General features: G+C 38.5%; 1 long non-coding RNA gene across 1 annotated transcript; it reads right to left on the reverse strand.

The window, feature by feature from the left end:
* Positions 1-4,223: 4,223 nt before the first annotated feature.
* LOC135446362 (uncharacterized) lies at positions 4,224-14,812 on the reverse strand. Its single transcript, XR_010439755.1, has 3 exons — positions 14,731-14,812; positions 13,678-13,833; positions 4,224-4,808 (listed from the first exon to the last, which is right to left on the reverse strand). It is a non-coding gene; the product is annotated as an uncharacterized LOC135446362 (long non-coding RNA).
* Between the last annotated feature and the right edge of the window lie 2,765 nt (positions 14,813-17,577).

Below are 17,577 nucleotides of genomic sequence, written 5' to 3' on the forward strand. Positions count from 1 at the left end.
TTTTTGCTGCAGGTTTAGGAAATTCCAGTGCCTTCCTAGTGTGTCTGCAGGGAGTATTATTGTGTGTAATTTTGCTTGAGTGTTTGCTATCTCTGAGCAAAGCAGGCAAGACTTATGAGCATCTCCAGGTTACTAATTTCTCAACCAGCAGAAGTTGCCACTGGGAAGTGCCCTTTCATACCACCAGGCACTGCTCTGAAAAAGCACATTCCTGATACAGAAAATATTGGAGATGGTGTCAGTAGCTGACATTATAGTCCTGGAGGAATGATAAACCAAAGCTCTTGCTTCAATTTGAGCTAAGCTACCAGTGAATCCAATATAAAGAATCCAATATAAACAGGCATATCAAATATGCTTTAGCAGCCTAGAAGCACAAACTTCTCAGGTTTTCTGGGACAGCATGTATCTTAAATCATGTAGTGCTTTAAAAAAAAAATCTCAACTAAATAGACTTACTAGAGGTTTATAATGCAGGTTAGAGTTGTTGGGTTTGTTTGGGTTTTTTGCTTGCATTTTGTAGTGTTTTTTAAACATGGAGCAAAGAAAGAACTGTTTTCTTAAGTATAAAACCAAATATGCTTTATGCTCTGCCTCCCTTCTGCCCATGTATGTGTACTTCAACACACTAAGTTTAGTCCTATGCTGTAAAATTGAATGGAGTCAAAATCATACCATAATTAATTAGAAGCACATATATGCACGTACATGCACATTCACCTGTAATTCTGCACCTTTTACCAAGAAAAGCATCACAGTGAGGGACAGACACTGCAAACTTAAACCTCCATGTCTACCTTAAAGCTTAAATAACAAATTTACTTGACAAAATTCACATCTAAGCAGCTCCAGTTCTAGTAGGCTCTTACTTTCCATGATGGTCAACTATTCCTTTTTCTTCATCACTCATTTTAGCATCCACTGGGGTGAGATGTAGTGGACATGAGCAGAGGTTGCAGGGAAAAACTACGCAACTATGTGTATGCAATAATAAAAATATGATGTCTCTTATATTTTCCACCCCAACCAATCCTTAAGCTTCCCTTTACAGACGCTCAGTGACTACCTCTGCTCTGCTCAAAAAGATGGCTCAGTGTGTCCCTGCTGGGTGGCCAGACATGGTGCTATCTCACACATCTGAGAAGAAGCAATTTGAGGCATACATTCCTTTCTCCTATTTTAGGAAGGAAAAAGAAAAGTTGGAGGGAAAAAAGTAGGGAAAAATCTAGTCAGGCTGAAATTGCAGATCAGATCCCTTACCTTAACTATGTACACCACTCAGAACGCAAATTGCTGCTAGGAAAAGAGTGATTACCAAGAAACCTACCCTGCCACAATATCTTTAAACTAAATATACATATTAGACAGAGTTGCTAAATCTCCAGTGACATGTGGCCTTTGCAATTTCTGTGAATTCCTGGAAGGTAAGTGTTAATTACAGTATGTGGACAAAAACTAATGACTTGTTTTGGAGTTAATGTCCCATTCAAAAAGGATTACTGTTGTTATCAACCACATCAGGCAATTAATGGCATCCATAATGCTTAAAAATTAACAGTGGCAGCATAGCTGAGTGACTGTTTTGAAAAACTGGTCATTCCTTGGAGATTAATGAGCAATTTTCTGTCAGAGAGCAGGATGCACTCTGGTAGAAAACTGACAAAAGAGGCACCATCCTCAGGGGATTATTTTTAACAATCCATTTTGCTGCGCATATTTAAAAGGAAATTTGGTAGATATCGCTGCCATTCCAGAAGTATATTCTCATTTATTTTTCCCCTTAAACATTATAAGCCAATATTTGACAAGTTACACTGAACTAGATATCTAGAATCTAAAATGAATAATTACAGGGGAAGAGCCAACAAGGTGTAAACACTGCATAAGGATTTTTTTTCCCCAATTACTTTCATTTAGGTTTGTTAGACAAATAAGTATCAGCATTGTAAGCAATTAGGTTTCACTTTAATCAGTCACAATCAATTAATGTGAACTGTTTCCCTATTTTTGCTTAATTGTGTCTAAGCAGGTATTCTGTTTTAAAGCAAAAAAGTTTCAGAAGAGTGTGGTTAAATAAATTTAATTAGAACTATAAGGAGTGTGATTCTTACTAGAAAGTTGAAGTGTGGTTTTTAAACGTATTTCCATACATTCTTTTGTAAAAAATTGCCCTACTTTAAAATTTCCCTTTTTTTTAACCAAAAACTTAGCCAAGACTCTATTTTGTTTGCCCACTTACCAGATGGGTCATTGACTTACACCTACACAGACTAAGCCTGATGAGGTTGTAGTACCCACTATGAACTTAACACAAAGTAGAGAAGGGGCCAGCAGCTCTCAGCTATCCCAGCTCACACTATCATCTCACATGAAAAACTGGCTGTGACCCACAGCTTGTGAGCTGGCAATTCAGGTCCAGGTCTGAGTTTCCTTTTTTCCCCTAAGGATTGCTCATGTTCATACCTTACTTCTCTCACAGAGCCTCAGCAAGTTCATCATTTATAGCTCTTAAGCCCACTTCTAATGAAATTATACATCACCACCAAGGGCATCCTCTCTGGGCCTGGAAGAGACTGGCATATATAATCAGTTTATGAGTAGGAGGGAAAAAGTTTCAAAGTGAAAATACTGCCTATTGATTTGTTTTGCATGGAAGTCTTCACAAACTAAGCTCCTCTTTCAGAGCCTGCAGAATTGTCACAGCTGCTCATGATGTACCCCTGTGCAGATCTCATCCTGTCAGTGAGCCCAGATGACAGAGAAACAGGAAACAGTAGACCTTGCTTCTAGAGAAAGGGAAACAAAGGTGAAAAAATAAAACAAAGAAATCAGGAGGCATTGATTCCCTCAGAGAAAACTCTGCAGTGGTCTAGGCTTTCCTGAGAATCAGCAGGAAGGTGAAAAAAGGAAAGGAAAACATAAGCAAACTAGGCAAGTTTTAACAGAGATATTCAGGGCCACCTGGGTAAATGACTTTCCTTTCCAAGGGCCTTTCTGAAAATGGGGTTTTTTGTCTCATTCAGGATTTACACATTGCAGTTCCTAAAACTAACCCAGCGCAGGGTCCCTGACAGTGAGATTCTGAACACTCTCCCTTCACCCCTCATCTTGGCTGCCGTGGCTTTAGCTGCAAGGCTTGGCACTGGTCCACAGCTTTGTCCCAATGTTCTGGTGGCTGCTCTCCCAGCATATGGTCTATTCAATTTCTCCCCAGCTGTTACTCAGCCAGGGAGACCATGCTCTCTCCCAGCTACAGACCTTTGTTCAGAAACAGGGAATCCATTTTCTCCTTATTAAACGGGCACGAGGAGCAGAGGGGAAGTGAGAAGGAATTCACATGAACCTCAAGCATCCTAAGCCATGTGCTGACACAGGGCCTTGCTCTCACTCAGTAGTCAGTCAAGCCTTCAGAGGATAATTCTGACTCTTTGGTGCGGACCACTGCTTAGGAGTATGTGGCAACCAACTTCCTTACCTCCCTACTATTTTTCCAACTCATTTATCCTTTACATTCTACTTCTTGGAGGCTCACTGACTCTCTGGAGCTTAGATTCCTTATGGATTAAATTGCATGGTGCCTGTGCCAAAATGTATCCTCCTGGTAGGACTTTAAGAGATTTCCTGTGTCTTTCAGTAGTGGGCAAGGTCAAATGAACAGAAATAAAGAATAGTCTCACCTCTCCTTGGACAGTAGGGGTGTGATTTGACTAACAAGTTAAGGTAAAGCCATGCAGAAATAGTGCTGCAAACTTATCTGACTTCACTTATGAATTGCTTTAAGTATTCAGCAAATAAAGATTTTTAAGTTAAAACATGTTAGACCATTTGACGTGTGGAAAAGATACACTGAAGGACTGACACTGGCCCACACCTCACAAAGCCAATGAAATAAAACTACAAGGAAGAAAAGATGAGGCTTGAGTTGAAGAAAGATAAAAGGATGGTGCAGCAGAGACATCAGATCAGTTCTGTACTAAAGGTGATTTTTACAAACTCTCATTAAGAAAACAGTTATCTACTTGAAAGAGAAATATTTCATAGCTTGCTTACTTGGCACCTGGCCACCAAATGACCAAGACAGGTAGCTACTGGAGTTATTGGAACCTTCTTTCAATCAAGAAACTTATTGTTTGCTTTCAGTTCCTTCTAAATAAAATAAGCAAAGTATTACCAAACACAAATTGAAAAAAAAAAAAAAAAGAATTTTTACATCAAGAGACATTTTCATTTATCACAGTTTCCATGATTTTTAATTATCTATGACAGTGTTGTGAGCATAACAGCATAAGAGTCTGTTCAGATAATGGACTTATGGACAGAAAAATGCAAAGGACATGGATTGCAAGATTCACAACAAGTTCAAATGTAGCTGGAGTAAACTTGTACTTCCAATCTTATATTTTTCACATGTGTAAATCTGTCTTGGGTTGTACATGGCAGAGGTTGGATGGCACTCAAAGGGAAAGCCCCTAGTATCTCCCTGGAATTCCACCTGAGGTGACCCAGCATATAACAGCACAGTAGTTTTTCTAGTTCTTACTATATAGATTACTGCCTGGGAAATATTCCCACTCTTGCTGCTGCTGTTTCAGGAACAGTCACAGCCACAAAGACACTGGCAGCCATTTGCTGGTTTTTGATTCCAACTCTGCTGTTTCTTTCTTCCATAGACTCATCTCCCATAGGTCCTCAGTATCTGCTCAGCACAACTTCCAGGACATCAGGTCATGTTGGGTTTGTTTCTTTTCCCTTCTCCTTTCCCCCTCCTTTTGCTATGGGATTCACCAATGCAGACCCCAGAATTTCATCTGAAAGTGAGAGAAACCTCAAAGTTTGTGGATGAGGGCTCATGGAACACTCAGGAAAAACTGCAAAATCTCAGTGAATGTCAGTTGTCAGACTTGCCCATTGCTGTGGTTTTCAGAATTTACACCAACCACTGTTTCTTTTATCTTGAACTAAACTGAAGCCCCTTCCTTTAGCATCCCCATACATTTTTGTGCTCTCACTAAATAGATGGATTAACATAACGCTGAGCTTTGATTTGAGACCACATAAAGATAAAACAAGAATATCAGGAAAAGAGAGCAGGATACTGAAGTTGAGGTGACAGTGAATAAGACAGCAGCTGTAGACTTGAGTGCATGCCCTGAAAGATGCACTGAAAGGACACTTAGCTCTAGTTTTCATTATCACAAGACAGCCAGACTATAAGAGCAGTGACCAGTAGAAAGTCAGTGGGAAGGAAAGAAATCATCTCCTTGGAGTGGCAGATTAATTTGTGCTGCAAGAGCCATGTCAGGGTCATGATTCAATAGATACAGGGTTGCTAATAAAGACCATGCTGGCCTTTCTGGGGGTGTCTTGCAGCCCATAGCAGAATGCACCATGACAATTTTTGCCCAGGCCCCTACTTTGTGAATTAGGAATCATAGCCTCCTGTACAAAATAGTCCAGAGGACAACTCAAAATATTTTGCTATGAATTACTCTGTGACAGTAAATTGCATCAATTTCTTTAATCAAAAACTCCTTTTCTTTCCCCCTGTCCTCCCTGTCACTCTTTTTTTTTCTTCCCTCCTCTGCCTCATTTGCTGCCTATCTCCTTCTGGATTTTCTACTTGAGAACTCAGCTTCCAACTCAGCTTTCTAAATTAGATGGCATAGATAAGATACTCAACATGTGCTTATGTATGCCTAGCACTCAGACCAATTTTGTCTTTCCTTCAGAAGTGGAAATATTAATTCACATCCTCAACCAATGAATATCACTGTGGCTGACTTAACAGTGTTCTAGTCAGCAATCACCAACCTCAAACAGAATTTTTGTTTTTATATTTCTGGTCTGAGACAGATTCTGCTGGTCAGATATGTGACAGAGCATCTGAAATGAGGATTTAAATGGTAACCACACATAAACACATATGCATGCAGTCTCTGGTGCAGGAGGAAGGAAAAAGGTGAGAAATTCTCAGATATAAAATAGAATTGGGGAAACAAAATGAGTTTCACTCACATGTTCACTGCTAAGTAGATAGGCTAGAACTGTTCTTAAAGCACAGCACAGACTTTATCTTGTAGCTGTGTCTGAGAAAATGTGTCAATTTTCAGCGGACAGATAGGCAAGGATTTAAGGGGATGTGAATAGCAGGGTGGGATTCTGGGTAAACCTCAGCTAAGAATGCGGATTTCACCTACTATGAAGGCATACCCATAGGAACCACTGGCATTTCTCCCCTCCCGTACTATGGTATGGCTCCATTTCTTTTCAAATGCAATTATATCTGACTACCAACCTTCTAGTGGACAAAGACTGTGGAAGTTTCACTGAAATTAGTCAAAACTCCAGTAATTCCACTAGTCTTAGTGGATCTTCCTGCAGGAGCAGGTGTTTGTTAGCAAGAGAAGGGATTTCATAATCCGAACTCTACTTATTGAAAATCAATCTGCTGCCAGGATTATTAAAATCCCTGCACTGGGGATACAGCACCTTGGACCCTAGAAAATCTATTTCAGTTACAGAAACAACAAATTTACAGGTTCACAGGATTTATGTGAACCGACACAGGGGCTCCTTTGCAGACCACTGCATTTTAGATATTGGTGCGAAGCATTCAAACTTGTGCATCCAAAATTGGGGGCATATTTCCCAATTTCTACTTTGTAAGCTAATCAACAAAATACATACTCACATAGCTCTGTCTCCTTGTACTAGTCAAAAATCCCAAATGTAAATATACAAAAATCATCTGGAATTCTGCTCTGTGTCCAGAAAGGCGCACCACATCTGTGAAGCCCATAGTTCTACTGAAGCATTAAATGTCTGGTAGGAACGCACATTGAAGCAACATTGGCTTGTTTTCATTCTCTACTTACAAATGCAGTTTGCCATGGCCAGTCTGTTTTCTGAGGCTCACTGCTAGAGATATTCTGGATTGGGAATCTCTGACATACACCCTTGTTTGCACCCATGCACCATAAAATATGCTACTAAATCAGTTCCCTCCCCCAACCCTATCCTTTGGGCTTCAATACATTGACAGCCACCTTGCTCATGTTTCTCTGGAGAGACTTCACTTAACAGATTGCTTCTTGATTTTATCAGAACGAGTATAAATACAGGCTATCTCAACCCAGCAGCCTAGCTCTTCCTTAAAGTACAGAATTATTTCTGTTTCCCACTATAGCAGCCCTGAGAAAATGAGCCCACCTTGGTATCACTTATTTCCATGAACTCTTGGTTCCCCGCATTTTGAATTAAATTAAAATACACTGATTGATACTGGAATACTGGAAAAAAATCAATAGTTGACCCAAATACCTTTAACAGTCACATGTTCAAGTGTTACAGTGATTTCCTGTAGAGAACAAAGATTAGATTTCATATTCATTCAGTCCAGAAATGGCAATGTACAAAAATGACAATATACAAATGTTAAGAGTTGAACCTGCAAACTACAAGTAGATCAGAAATAAAGTGTGTCTGTTTTCTGTCAGACATTAGGGCTTGAGAGCATGTAACCACAAATCAACTAGCATGGAGTTCAATACGACTAACAAGGACTAATTGGTTTTCCAAGCCAACCAGGAGAAGATACAGAAGGAATTCTTGGGCTAAGCAAGTAAATTATCTAATTGCCACATCATGTTGACAACACAAAAAGAAATGCCATCCCAAGACAGGGAAGATGGAAGTACAGAGGACCACCAATGTGAAGAAGAGACAGAAACAAATCTGTCTTTCAAAAAAGTTCTACAAAAGTCCTCCAACCCCTTTGCCTTGCTCTTCATGCTATGTTGTTTTGTCTTTGTTAGCAGTTGTCTTTGCTGGTGTCCTTCTTACTACTTCTCTCTTTCCTCCTTTTTTTTTGTCACTGCCAAAGCACACAGCCTAACAAATTCCACATGTGTGAATGCGGAGTTTGAAGTACACATTATCCCTCTATTTTTTGTGCACGTTTAAAAAAGGGGGTTGAATTTGCAGCTTGGGGTTTAGAGTTCTGAGTCCAAATGGAAAGTGCTCACATAGCATGTGATATATTCCCTTCAAGGAGACCTGGAACAGCTGCTGAGTGGAGCTCAGCATTCACCTGTGTGCTGCTATGCTGAGTGAAAGAGAGCATAGAAGACCCACACATATTTGAAACCTTACGGTACCAAAAAAGTGTAAAAATCTCTACAGTTTTAATGCAATAATATTGTAAGTACAACTTGTGTTATTTTTGTGCAAAAACAACTTTTTGGATATTCCTATAGTGCTCTTGTATTTGAAGAAACAGACAATATAATTGCCTCTTTAGGAGTTTCTCAGCAAAAATATATTAATAGCATCAGACTGTCTTAAAAGTACAAGGTCATTCAAATCCTTTCCAAATATATTCTTCACCAAGGGCAACCACCACTACTAGAAGCAACTCCTTAGGTTGCTAAAACAGCATTTTATCCCTTATGGTATGACAGAGCCACAGACATATGAGGGAGGGGAAAAAACCCCAAAAAGACAGCCTTATTACATTTACTTGCATGAGAATCATAAGTCTTTTCTTTATGCTTCTGACAGGAATGTTTCAATTCAATTAGAGGAATTGCATTTAGTATCTGCATATTTATCAGCTGCTGTCTGTTATCCTAGCATATAACAGCAGAAGATAGAATACGTTTTTATATCCATATCAAATCACATGAGAGAGCTGGAACACATGAGTATAGCTTAGCATAAAGTTCTTAAAAGGAATTGAACTAGGCACTGATCTCTTTGAACACCCTAAATGATCACTTGCCAAAATGGAAAAGGTGGTGTGTTTTCATTGACAAGAAAGGAGTCTTACAAAAAAGATTCAATTTTATAACCTACATAGAGTAAACAAAGGGAAAGACAAGCTATTGGAATTCCTTTCAGTTTGTGGACTTTTTAATGTAGGGATTTGTATTGAAAGTATTAAATTCAACAAGGCAGGTATGATATTTTTAGTCTACTGTACTTCATATCTTGAAAATATGAGCATGTGAAATGAAGGTATGATCAAGCCTGATACAAGATGTCTTAGGCAGAGCTTGTATGGGATGACATCTAGGTTTCCTTTTCAATACCGAGGACACAGTGGTTAAAGAAAGACAAGGGCAGCCTAAAATAACCAAGATAGAAGTTATAAGCTTTGTTCTACTATTAACAACTATCTGTGAAGCCCACTGCAAATCATCACCTGTCAGCCCCAGACATGTGGCAAGAGTCTGTTACTGCCATCTGCATGCTGTTTCCTGACTGTGACACTGCTCATATTGCCTGTTTTGGATAAAACAATTCTACACAAACTGTGCTTTTTTACAGACATTTGAAGAACCCCCACATGTTATTACAGTGTTACATTACAAAGAAGTATAATTTCATATTATGAAAAACTTAGCACTTTTCTTCCCACCAATGACATCTCCTCCATCAGTTCAGAGGACTGTGGGGTGAATCAGATTCCTACTCACGTCATTCACAACTGAACACAAAATCTGTGTAATATGTGGGAAAAGGGGGTTCAAAGAAAGCTCTTCAAGGTAATGCTTGAAAAGTTATTTTTCAAAGTTTTAGCCTTACTTTTGCTTTGGAGTTTTTGTGTTACACTGTCAGTGTACAATCACAGAGGTCCCTTAAATCAGACATCTCCTAGATCATTTCATGCTCTTCATTTTATGGCCTCCACATGGCCTATGAAACCTGTTTTAGAGTTAAGTTCTTTGTGTTACTCCCAAAGCCCAGGGAATGCCTGCTTCTAGCATACAAGCTCTGAAAACAAATTAATTAAATATGAATGCAAATTATGAAAAAACACCTACATCCTTGTTTTAGGCAAGCTTGGGAATCAACAGTAGTCCTTTCCTTAAGTTCTCCCATCTGCTAAACAGGAAAGTGACATCCTTTAACACAGGAACATACTGAAGTTATGTTAACGAGCAGATAAGAACTACTAGGACACTAGGCAAGACTACCATAGAAAGTATTTCCACTCTGACATGGTCAATATTTCTGCATTCAGGATTAGGTTTCAATCTTAGGAACAAAAGGGAGGGTCATGCCTCAAAAAATAATAAATAAAAAAAAAAAAACACAAACAAAACAACCAAAAAAAAACCCACAAAAAAACCCCCTAAAGTAAATACCAAATTACTACTCATTTTGTGGGCACCAACCATTCAGGGTGGTAAACTAGGCAGTGACTGCAACACTCTATGAGGTCTTATAATTAAAGACACTTTTGCATTATATACAGTGCAAGGGGTTGTAATTGAGATTGCAAAGACTTCTGGATTTTCCACCACTTATGGTTTTAATTTTGAACCCTTTAAATTCTCCAAATGAAGTACTTCAGAATGCAAAACGCTTTATCATTTATTTCAGAGTCCAAGAGAATCAATTGTCTTCCACTGATGGGGATTCCAGCCCTTCACAGAAAGTCTCTATGCTCTTATATCTCAAAGTTAGCTGACAGTACTTTGATATTCTTTATCACATGCTCATCACATTCTGGTAATGGAACTGAAACACCTTTTAATCAACAGGTATAAATAAATTCCATCATAACACGAATAACACCAGCCAAATTAGGCTTTTGTAAGCCTATTAAACAAGAAAAATACTAATGACAATAGAGGTACACCAGTGTAATTTAATGGAAAGTGAAGCTCTATAGTCTATATTTGCAAAAGCACCGAAGTTCCTACTTGTCATTGAAATAATTTTGCATGGATTTTCCATCTGAACAACTTGGAAAATTTATGCCTTTAACTCAAACTGTTAGTAAGACCACTTAGGAGGTAACATACTATTTTCTGTATCTGTGAGATGAACATGTGTGGTCCAATACCTCTTCACATCAGTCACCAATTTCCTTTTTGTTTAACATAAAATTTCTGGAAGGACAGAGGGGAGAGGAAAGCAAATTGTCTTGTAAGTAAACGCAAAATACTTTTAGAGGATGGAGGGATTTAACCGCCTACCACATGTGGCAGTCAGGTTATCTCCTGAAGCATGACAATTCACAGATTGACAAGGAATAAAAGTAATATCTGTTGTTAAATTATCTAACCATTAGTCTTACTGGTTCTTTGCCAGGCTAACTCTTTCATCAAAAGCGGTCTAATATACTCAGAAATATTTTAAAATTGAAGTTTCTTCTGCACCTCTTTGCTATCTTTTAATGTTTGGGTATTTTAACCTTGGCTCACATCAGTAGATGAGGGTCTTGCATCTATTCTGAGACTCTTCTATTCATAACTTCCCAAGAGATTAAAATATTTCCATTTTATAGACCAGGCAACAAAATATATTGAGAAGACTGGAGGGGCAAAGGAGTTTGGTGCCCTGTCAAGGGAAAGTCAAAGGCCAAAGTTTGGCATTAGGCTCTGAAATAATGCACGGAAAGAGCCTGGGATGCCACGTTGCGAGTTGTTGGGCCAATGTCTGTGTCAGGAGTCACTTCAAGCCAGCTGATGCTGCACAGTTCTGGCAAGCCCCAATGAAAGAATGTTATTTTTTCTGTCTGACTGCATGTCATGGTTCCTTTACCTCCTTCTGGAGTAAAATCAGCCTTTTCTCAAAAATGCACTTGGAAGAGTTGTACAGCAGCTTCTGCCTCCCTCAATGCGGTCAGTGGTTAAAGCGCTCCACCCACCCGTGAGAACATACCTTCAGCTCCTTTCTCTGATTGCAAGGAACTTCCAGGATTTCCCAGCTGAATCATTTTACTACAAGGTTGCATACTGTGGTGATATATGTTGTTTGTAGCAATGTCTGTTGAAACTGCCACATTTTGCCAAAATACAGAAGGAAATAGTAAACATGAACATGGCTGTTTTGGTGCCGTGGTGTTTGGGAGGAAAAGCTATGAACCATTTTCTGCCCCTCTGAATATTTAATACATGAGACAAACATTCATTGAATTCAGGTAATATTTACTTAAGCCATTAGTCAATATTTTCCTCATTAAGGATGGCAGGATTTGACCCATTCCACAATCAATCCAGTGGCACCAGGTAAATAACATAGTTTTTAACTCACATTTTTCATACAGAAGGCTTCCTTAAGAAAATGGAATGAAATTTACAGATGCAGCACACATAATATTTAGATGTAATATTAGCTCCATTGGGAAGAAAAAAATCCTGAAAGTTAACAAAAATTGATTGATGCTCCCTGACTGGAAGTGTCTGTAATTTTTTGCATGATAGCAATATGGAATGTGTTAACTCCATGAACACCAGTCTCCTTAACAACTGCTGTTGCTATTCTAACCACATTATCAACCTCACACATGTTTACCTCAGGGATATTTAGCCAGCCATAATTGACTTTTGCACAAAAAGAAACCTGCAGGCAAGGTTTAATCCTTTTGGGCTTGCCTTCTCAGTAAAACAAACAAGTATCTAAGAGAATTGTAACTAGATAAAGTATAAAATCAGAGCATGGGGTGAACCTGTTCAGTCTTCTTCAATTTTGTAATTCTTAAAATTTTCAGAATTAGGATATCTGGAAATTCACATCTTTGCAGGTAAGATGTCACAAATAAACAGAGAATTCAGCATCTCCACTTCCAATAACAGCATTTCTCTAACTGTTATTTGACCATGTCAGATTCCTTTATGGACGTGGTATTGTATTCTCTGGGAGTGTCCCAACAAAGGCAGGAATGATGCCTCTGACTCCATGTTCTCAGAAGGCTAATGTATTACTTTATAATACTATTTTATATTAAAAAATACTATACTTAAGAATACAGAAAAGATACTTACAGAATGCTAAAAAGATAATAAAGAAAACTCATGACTCTTTCCAGAGTCTCAACACAGCTTGGCCCCAATTGGCCAAAGAGTCAAATCAACTCACACTGGAGACGAGTCAAACAATCACCTGTGGGTAAACAATCTCCAAACACATTCCACACATGAGCACAACACAGGAGAAGCAAATGAGGTAAGAATTGTTTTCCTTTTCTCTGAGACTTCTTGGCTTCCTAGGAGAAAAATTCTGGGCAAAGGAATTTTTTTCAGAGAATGTGAATGCCACAAGGTGGAGTTTTAAAAAGCCTGTTGAACTAATATCACACTAAACTCTATCTGATAAGGTTAACGCCAGGTAGCAGTGATTGCACATAAACTCTAGGTGAGATTAATCATTAATATGGTAGGTGGGGTCATGTTTTAACCCCAGCAGCCAGCTCAGCCCCACCAAGGAGGATGGGGGGATGCTGTGGGATATTCCATTGGTCTGTTGGGGTCACCTATCCTCATTATGTCCCCTCTCAATTCCATGTGCACCCCCAGCCCCCTCTCTGGTGGGTGGGGTGAGAAGCAGAAGAGTCTAGAGTCTGTGTAAGTGCTGCTCGTCAGTAAAACTACCAGCCCTGAATTATCAGCACAATTTTGGTCACAAACCCAAACACACAGCCCCAGTCAAAACCAGCATAGGTGGCTAAGACTGGTTTTCAGTACATTTTTAACCTTATGCTACCAGGGAAAGAAAGCAGGCCTGCGCTGCTTTTACTCACATGCCCTATTCCCAGTCCTGCACAGATTTGTCTTGTGCTGATACCAACATTTGTATGAATATATGGTAAATTGTTCAGGGAGCTGATCTGGCTGAAAACCAGCCATTTTCACCCAAGGTTAGTTGTTTTAGCTCAGATCCACTCACCACATGGTGCATCTCACACTTCATGATGAACACATGAAGAAGGGGGAAGACTCCAAGACTGTTTCTTCTGACAGCAGGACCAACTTAAACTGATAATTCAAGTTTGTCTTCAAATAGTGGGAAAGAAGCATACTCTAGAGTTGCATCTTTTCCTTGCTGTCAGGAAAAAAAAAAAAAAAAAAGAAGCTCAGCATACTAGCTCAAGCTTAAATTTCTAATTGCAGATAGCTGAATTGAGAGACATCTCATCCATAAGCAAAGCAAAAATTCAAACCAAAGTATTATTTTAGAGTTTTAACTCCCTGTGTCAGGTCAATCATCTCAAGTGCAGGTAAAGGCAACCAGTCCCAGGCTATACAATAGAGGAGAAGGTTGGACAGTCAGGATAAAATTGTTGCTTCATAAAATGAATAGCAAACTTCTTGTTGATGTACAGCACATAAGAATTTTATCCTACAGTCCTAAGTTTTTATCTGTTTTTATCCTTTGCTTAGTTCATAACAAATCAACTAATTTATCTCTCCTTTCTTTGTTTGTAAAATGGTCATTGATAGGACTGTATTTCTAAAATGCTTTCTAATAATATATAGGAAAGAATTATTTAAATGCTAAGTACATTATTATCTATTATCTGACATGTCATCTGCTCTACTAGCAGAGCAATTACAGAAAATGTCCTATATATATTTATATGCAGATAAATCTAGATTTAAGTGAAAAGTTTGAAAGAGGAGGGAAATAAGTGACTTCCTTAATTTACTCTTTCATATATGAAATTCTGTATAAAGCTTTTGTAAACTGTTCTTTGTCCTATGCTATAAATCCTATTCCCTGCAGGAAAAAGAAAAAACCCATCCACTTAACTTCTAAACTTCATCACTACTCAAGTAACTGTGGTCCAACTGAACATGTATGTGGAAACAAGCAGCAGGTTTTAACCAGAGGATATTCTACACACAAAATAATAGAAAAGAAGCTTGATTTTCTAAATACAGCAATTTGGAGTATTCCTATCAGAGACACTGTTGTCATCTTATTGCAAAGCTCCCATACCTTGTCAGTCATGTCTCATGGGCATCTCCTTACAGCACTGACACCTTCTTCTTCACAGCCAACAAACTCCATCTCTCTCCTCACCCAGCTAACCCACTCTTTTGTAGCACTCTTCTTCTTATTGGACACAGCTGTAGCCTATTAAGGGTGGGCCTGTTCCTAATCTTTGGTGATTAGTACAGCTGCAACTCCTCAGCTGTGAGACTACCTTCTGCACTATCTTTATTTTCTTACATTCTATCCCTCCACAACACAATAATTTTAAGCAAATATGTGTGTGTGTAGGGAAGGTGTTGTACTGAGTCAGGCATGATATTATTGTTTTAATCAAAAAGCAGCAATCATGGTATGAAAGCCTGTAAAGATACTACAGATATCTATAGATAGATATAGACATCCACAGATAAAGATGCCTACATTTAGTTATAGAGATAGATAGATATAGATAGATAGATATAGATAGATATAGATAGGTAGGTAGGTAGGTAAATGATAGATAGATAGATAGATAGATAGATAGATAGATAGATAGATAGATGGAAATAGAGATATTTATAGCCTATAGATGCTTCAATCTTTTCGTGATTGTTTTTTTTTTCCTGAAAATCTATGAAGATATCATTGAGTAAAAGGCTTTTAACTGAGTATACATCTCACAAGAATACCCTTATTAATATTATTCATCAAATATTGTTATTTGTGGTTGCCATCACTACAGAATACACACAGAGAGAAAAACTGGATCATAAAATGTTTAAGGTTGGAAGGGACTGCTGGAGGTCGTGTGGTCGAACCCTCCATTAATGAAGGGTAACCTAGATCTGTTTGCCCTCAACCATGTTCAGATGACTTTTGAGTATCACTCAGGATGGAACAGGGAAGTTACACCACAACTACAGAAATGTCTCTACAGATACTTTTGATGCCATTCCATAGAACGATGAGGAGGACTTCCAAAATATCCTCAAAATCTTCTTCTAGACCTTAGAAAAATATGGGGTATATTAAATCACTAAATTGAATGGGTTTGGGACAAGTTCTTTTATTAAGGGTGCAGCAATCCCTTCTGCAGATTGTGAGTCTGAGAATAGAAAGCTGTAGGACATCTGTAAAAAATGTGAATATATCTCAGTTTAAACTCCTGTACAAAAATTAGACTAGGGCTATGGAAAGAGATTGAAAGCACAAGTTGAGCCTGCATTGAAACCAATGCATCATAGAAAATATAAAGAGATACTACTAAATATACTGCATTAAAGACAGTTATTTATTCATCATCAATTTTTAAGACATCAAGATTTTTCTCATATACTTCTGTAGTTGCAGAAAACAGGAAATAATTTTTGCATAAATCATTAAAAGATGGATTATTTTGGAATATTATATGCCATTACCTGTCTAAAATCTTTAAGAGGTGGTCAAATCTTTTATTATAGTGTTTCTAAAACCTCCCACAGTGCTTGCAAAGCTGAAATTTGTTTTCATGTATATGAAAAGATAAAAATCTTTTCACTGTATTTTAAGTCTCATGTGAAGTTGAATTACATTTTAAGAATTGTCACTTATGCACTGGTTGTGGGATTTTCAGTCACTGGGCTGCTGTTATTAAGGAATGAAAAGGCAGGAAGCAGCAGTTTAGCCAAAGTGTTATGCTGGGTCTGCTTGGTGGGCTTAGGGGGAAGATGTTTGATTTACTCCAGGCAGTGGGCAGGAAAAACAAGAAAATTCTCAAGATGTTCAATAACAAACTTTTCCTTGCAAACTTTAGGATGTTGAGGTACAATATGGTACTCGGTAAATTTTGAAATGTAGCCATTTTCATTAGAAATGCAACAATATAAAAGCATAAAAATAATGCTTAAGAGAATGTGTAATGAAAAGGAAAGAGAAAAAAGATAAGAGCAGAAATGTGTACAGTCTCCACCCTTGGATCCACAAATTAGACTTGATTGTTGCAATTTTGGTGTTGTTGGTCAAACTGATGGGGGCAGTCCTGATCTCTTGCAATGGGGGGAAACCCATGAAAAACAAAGTCTGGTGGGTTAATATGCTCAGGCTCACTGGGATGGCCCAGGTGCCTCCCCTGGGGTGGGAAGTTTCACACTGTATGATATCATACTGTGGATCATGGTATCCCACTACTCTGGGAGTCTTTGACACCTTCTAAGACGCGACAGCTGCCTCTTCCCTGTCGGAGTTTATCAGTCATGGCCCATCAGAAGGGATGGACCTTCAGGTTCATGTCCTGGTACTTTTCTGAGGGGAGTTTTCACAGCTAAGCCACTTGTGTAAGAACATTAACACGATGAAAAGCACTATCCCACTTCACAGGAGTTGTCTCTTTGCTTGAGAACAATTCTGCAGTGAGTAGGTCAGCAGATTAGGGCCATTTTTAATGTAAATTTCTGAAGAACATCAGAAATGCATGCAGGTTGTAGCACACACTGATGAGGTGTAATGGAGTTGAGTACATATTCTACTCTTCATCCTCCGGCAGAGTATTCCAGAACACAACAGCATCTAGAACATCCTCTGGAGAAATCTACAAGCAATCTTCTTCAATCCTGTACCAAATTCAGTATGCTGCAATGCCTGTCAGTCAATTAATAGCACCGAGACTGAGGGCAGCATGGCAGCCAGTTGTTTCATTTCTTAGGGAAATAGATATTTTAATGAACAAATATATGAGAAAGTCTCACTTTCTTCCCTCTCCAAACCTTCCCATTTCAATCATTACATTTATATTTTGATCTCACAGAGCCTATTTTCCATGTACATTGTAAAATATCCATTGGGAGCTATTCAATGTATGAATAAATAATTCTCTGTGTGCTATAATGTAGGTCT

The sequence above is a fragment of the Zonotrichia leucophrys genome, chromosome 3 (assembly GCF_028769735.1).
Source record: "Zonotrichia leucophrys gambelii isolate GWCS_2022_RI chromosome 3, RI_Zleu_2.0, whole genome shotgun sequence".
Lineage (NCBI taxonomy): Eukaryota > Metazoa > Chordata > Aves > Passeriformes > Passerellidae > Zonotrichia > Zonotrichia leucophrys.